General features: G+C 34.6%; 1 long non-coding RNA gene across 1 annotated transcript; it reads left to right on the forward strand.

The window, feature by feature from the left end:
* Window positions 1-39: 39 nt before the first annotated feature.
* On the forward strand, window positions 40-4,956 carry LOC126972068 (uncharacterized). The gene is made up of 3 exons (XR_007731039.1): window positions 40-165; window positions 1,521-1,653; window positions 2,532-4,956. It is a non-coding gene; the product is annotated as an uncharacterized LOC126972068 (long non-coding RNA).
* Window positions 4,957-6,009: the final 1,053 nt, after the last annotated feature.

Below are 6,009 nucleotides of genomic sequence, written 5' to 3' on the forward strand. Positions count from 1 at the left end.
TGAAATTCGATATAAAACCATTTGTTTTTTTGTTGATAATGACAGTCTTGTTAGAGAGTAGATCTACAAAGAAGCGAAAGAAATTTGTTAGTTGACAAACTCGTCAAAATATCAAAAAATACACACGGACTAGTAAAAAAAGAAGGACTCCGCGCCGTGATATTAGTAAGTGAAGCACCGTTATGCTAGTGTGTGTGCGGTTACGGGGGGATACTAGTTACACAATTTTTTTCTCCCTTAAATTATCATATATGGCCACAAATACTTATATAGTATCGTTTTTACACTTTATGACAACGCACGACGGCATTTTTAAAATATTTTATTGAGACGCTAACTATCTGTCACAGACGATGACAATTCTCATAATGGCCGCCTATTGGCCTGTAGTAGTGTAAGTGTGTGCGTGGGGCTATGAATTTACGTTAATCGGCTTGTATTGGTGCTACACTGTTATGTAAGGTGGACACGGAGCCCTTATTTTTTTACTAGTCCGTGAAAATACGTTATTTTTACCTGCTTCATGTTTATTATATACTTAAAAGCCTTGTGAAAAAAATTTTTTTGAGTATTAAAATATGGGGTATTGCTGTCATCTCTGGTCTGGCGCACCCCAGTAAAAGCTGCTCCAATTGTCGGGGATCCAGTGCTCTGTGAACGGCTCCATAACCTGGCGTTGCGTAGAGACGTGGCTTTATTTTGTCTTCTACCGCTTTTATGACGGGGAGTGTTCCGAATAGTTGTTTCACGTGATTCCTGCCGCCGAATTCCGCCTTCGAACGACACGCGACAAGTTAGGATATCATCCCCACCATCTAGATGTGTGGCCTTCCTCTACAGTGGGGTTTTCAAGTAACTCTCTTCTACTTCCAAGCTGTGGAATGAGCATCCTCGTGCGGTATTTCCGGGACGATACGACAAGGGTACCTTCAAAATAAGCGCGTACACCTTCCTTAAAGGCCGGCAACATGGGGAGGCGGTGATCACTTAACACCAGGTGACCCGTAAGCACGTTTGTCCTCTCTTCCATGCAAAAGGCGGCTTTTCGAGATATTGATTTTTAATAATACTTCTGCATATTTTTCTGCTTTCTTAGTTAAATTAGTATAATATTATTATGTTGTTAGTATAAATAATCAAAATTTGATCTGTATTTGTTTAACATTTACTTACAAAATAACTTCTTTAATTACACGAATTAAATTTTTAAACAAAATTTATGAACGATCCGGGACTTGAATCCACTCTCGGGTTCCGTCCGAGCGCTCCTCCACTGAGCCAACCGTTCGAGTGAAGTATCGTTCATAAATCTTCGTATATCTTGTTCAACTTGTCTTGGTTGTGGCTCCATATACACGATCTACTTTACAGTTGATAGCCTGCTCAATCCCAATATTTGCATATTAGGAAATTGACTTGAGATGTCGCTCTTTCAAATCTAAACAAATTTTTTTAAGTGATAAATATCAATTATGGGATTAATTCAAATTCCTTCTAATAAAATACTTTTTTAATTTTAGAATCTTTGCTTAGAAGCAGCCATATGTACACATAATGGTAAAAGAAAATGTGGATTTCAACATCACAATAGCGAGGTGAGACGGTTTTTGGACTCGTGTGATATTCTTGAGTTCAACTGTGAGTACGGGACGAGTAAGTTTATTGTCTTCTAACTTGTTAAATATATTCACCAGTGGAAGGGTCCATTGCACAGGATGCCGGCTGGATTATGGGTACCAAAACGGCGCATATTTCTGCCGAACTGAAGCTGAACCAGTAATGTGTAAGCATTATTGTGTTTCAATCTGAAGGGCGCCGTAGCTAGTGAAATTACTGGGCAAATGACACTTAACTTCTTATGTAACGAGTGCTATTGTATTGCCGCTCAGAATTTTTGGGTTTTTCTAGAATCCTGAGCGGCACTGCATTGTAATAGGAATGGCGCGGGCGTATCAAATACAATTAACTGACCGTCCTTCTCGTCTCGTCCCTTCATTTCATAAAAAAATCTCCATAATATTTCCCCTTTACTTAGTCAGTATTATGAACGAATAATATCCAGATGGTGGTATCGGGTACCACCACAGAACCGTTTAAAGAGATAGGTACTTGAAAATCTTTAAGGGCTGTTTCACAATTTCCAAGTAAAGTAGCAGATAGGCTAGATAAATTACTGGCTACATATAAGTTCCCAATATTCAGTCTCCGGTTATGACTTACTTGAGATAAAAATCGTAACTATCGTTGACTTTTCTGTCCCAATAAACTTATCGACGTTAACTCACCTTATCCGTAAACGCTGTCTGTCAATGGGAGGACGTATAGCTAACCAGCGATAGAAGTTTGTATGGAAATTGCAATTCACACGTCCCAATATAAGGCGATAAGAATGAGTATCGGGTATATTGGGACAGCTTCAGATTATTATTGACAACTGAAGGTAGTAATTTATCTCTGTCTGTAGATAGTATATTGGAAACTTTATTGTAAAAGTGTATACATTCCTTCTAAATCATCCATGTTTCTTCCAGAATTCAAGCGTGCCCCACTATGGATGTGTATGGACGTACCACCTCTGTAACTAATGTATTTTATAAGAATATCTTTAAAAAATACTTATGTATTGAATAATACAATAGATAAGAAATTCTTTTATATTTCTAAGTTTACCCTCCGGTTCAGTATATATGTCGCAGTTATATTGTCAAAACCTTGATATTACAATTTCACTATATTATATATATATATATTATAATTTATCGGTAGATTTAATTTCTTACAATTTAACGGTCTGGATTTAGCGGCATTGTAATGTCACGTGTCACAATAAACTATCCATTACTATACTATACCAGCAAAGCCCCTACAGAAAAATCAAAGGCAATATCACAAATTCATATATTTGCCGAAGAATCACATCAAGGCTGTAAAATCACTATCGTATCCAATATTAAGACCGAATACTTTTAAAGACATAAAACCATCATTCAACATAACATTAGAGAACCGACGTCCGAGTGCTGAGTACACAATATTTAACAATAAATCATGGCAAACTTTGAATGTGCGTGGGTGCCCCAACACACTAGATAACACCATGTCATTGCAATGTCGTCGATGCAGTGACAAACATCATGTTGCACATGAATTTCAATGCAAGATTTTAGTGTGATGAACTCTGAAATGAAAAGATCATGGTTAAGTGACGTATGCAGGTATAAACAACGTCATAAATTAAATCTGAACATGCAAGTCAATCTACACAAATGCTACACATTATTAAGGAGAACGAAACTCATCGAGATTCAGCAAACCAAACTTTTACAACTCGTCTTACACAACTTGAACAACAGACACGAGCTTTTAATATTGAAATCCAATGTGTTCCCGAAAACAGTATTTGCAAGAGTGTTTGAGCTACTTAAATGTCCTGTCGTTTTATGGCTGTAGCTTTAACTTTGTTACTGAGCAGCATGGGGTTGTGAAAGCTCGATCAACAGGTACCAACCTTGTTTCCTTTGTGGAAGAGATTACTGAGGCTCTTGATACTGGCCAATCCGTTGACGCAATCTACACCGATTTTAGTAAGGCCTTTAACAAGGTTGATCACTCTAATTTACTTATGAAACTCAAAGGCATAGTTATAGCAGACCCGATGCTGGACTGCTTTAAATCGTATCTTTCCAATCAGTCACCAACTTTTGTTGTTAATGGTTATGCTTCTGAACCGTTTTTTGCCTATTCTGGTATAGCTCAAGGGTCTCATCTTGGATCTTTATTGTTTAACATATCTTTTAACGACATATGTAATGACTTTAGGTATTCTTTATGCTGCTTTCTAATTCCTAATTCTTATGTTTTATTTGCTGACGATCTAATAATTTTTAGACCTGTCTCTACAAATTCAGATGCATTTTTATTTTTTATTATGGTGTCGTAACAACGGCATGATGTTAAATGCTAATAAGTGTCATGTTATTAGATTTTCTAGAAAGAAAACATCTATTTCAACAACATATCACATTGGTGTACGTATTTTGTCTGATGTTCCTCAAATTCGCTATTTAGGAGTTGCGCTAGACAAGTAGAAGCTCCGCTATAATTACCACATATGTAGATAATATTGTTAGCAAGGGTTTTATGACTCTTGTCTTCCTCTTCCGCAACTGTAGGCAATTAAAGAATGCACGCACTAAAATAATTAATTACTTAGCTTTGGTATTTACATAGTATCTTGGAATATTGTAGCATTGTATGGAATACACACTTTGATATTTACTCACAAAGAATCGAAAAGAGATTTCTTTAGCATCTATCTTACGATCATAACCTAGTTAAAACTCTTAGGAGTTACGAGGATAAATTAAATTACTTCAAGCTTCAGTCACTCTCAAATCGAAGACAGCTCCTCGATGTTACTTTCTTAAATGAGTTGGTGAAAGGCGTCATTGATAGTATTTATTTTTAAGTTCAAATAAATATTTGTGCCCCACTAAAGACAATAAATCCGTCGTATTTTATGCCATTCGTAGAAAAAAGCACACGCTCACGACAAGTACGCTATTCTCCGATTTATAGATTGATGTTTAGTTATAATGCTATGGTAATATATAAATTTTAACAAAAGAAATATATTGGTGTCTTAGCGACTATACTGTTAAAAAAGAGAAACATAAAAAAGTATTGATATTTTTTCGGACAATCTTTCGTCATTTAAATGCAATTTATTTCATTTATATTCATAATATAAAAAATTGAAATTTATAGGCAAAAAGTATATTTTATTCAAATAATTATTAAATATTGCTAATTTTAAGTTTTATTTAATTGGGAAATGATGTATGTTTTAATTATTACAAAATGTTATTGATTTCCTAGTAATTTATGTTTTATTAAATTTGAAAAATTCCAATAATTTTTGCATTCATTTCAATTCCTGTTTTTGTGTCTATGTTTTTGAAATGAGAGTAACACCTATAATTAAGCCAACACTTAGCATTTATTATAATAATATTATTATGATTTTATTTGTGTATGTCTTGTTGGTGTTAAATAAATGAATAAAATTTCTAAATTTATGCACTCCATTACATTTATCAACTTTCCTTCCTTGGCCTATTACACAAATATCCGAAATCGACGGAGTTCTATGGCACATTATTTACCCACAGCCGAAAATCAATTGTGCCTTATGGCACGGCACACGTTCCGTTTTAACCCCTGTTTTATTTGTAAGTTAGTTTATTTCCTATAGACTTATTAAACAATGAAATCCGCGGGAATAGATAAGAATTCCTTTCGATAAATTACGTTTACATTTACGCAGTGTTGCATCGTTTGCTGCTTTTTCTTCGTGGGGAGAAACTCAAAATCTGGATGTTGTTATCACAAAATAACATATTAATATCAGCATAATAATCGAAAAAAAATGTTATTCATATTATATAATATTACTAATTACTATGCTTTATTTATTTATTCATAAAATAAAACTATAATATAAAAAAAACCTGAGTAGTGTAGATTTGCTTTTTGGCAGATCCTGGCACCATGAACCCCATAATCTTTGACTTAGTTTGCCTTAGGGATAAACCACCTCTGGCGTAGCAGGAAATGAAAATATACAGTGTCTGTCTCATTAATAAGCGCGATGAAAAATTACTCCAAGTTTAAAAAAAAATACTACTCCCTGTCATGTACTTGTGTAGTACAAAGGTAAGATAAAGACAAAAATTTTGGAATTTGGAACAAATTTAATTCCCGTTTATTAGTAACACAGTTTGTGTTTGCATGCATTGGCGAACTTTAGTGTCAAATTTGCTTCCCACATTTTACTTTCTAAAAAAGCTTAACAGTGTTTGACAATCTGAAATAACATGAAGCTATATCGATACATGTTAAAGTACTCAAACCCCCATTGATGTGATTCCTGGAAGTGACCATTTTATACAAGACAATGAAACAAAACAATAAACAATTCACTAACGCTGTTGTGTGTTAGAACTTGTA

The sequence above is a fragment of the Leptidea sinapis genome, chromosome 2 (genome assembly GCF_905404315.1).
Source record: "Leptidea sinapis chromosome 2, ilLepSina1.1, whole genome shotgun sequence".
NCBI lineage: Eukaryota > Metazoa > Arthropoda > Insecta > Lepidoptera > Pieridae > Leptidea > Leptidea sinapis.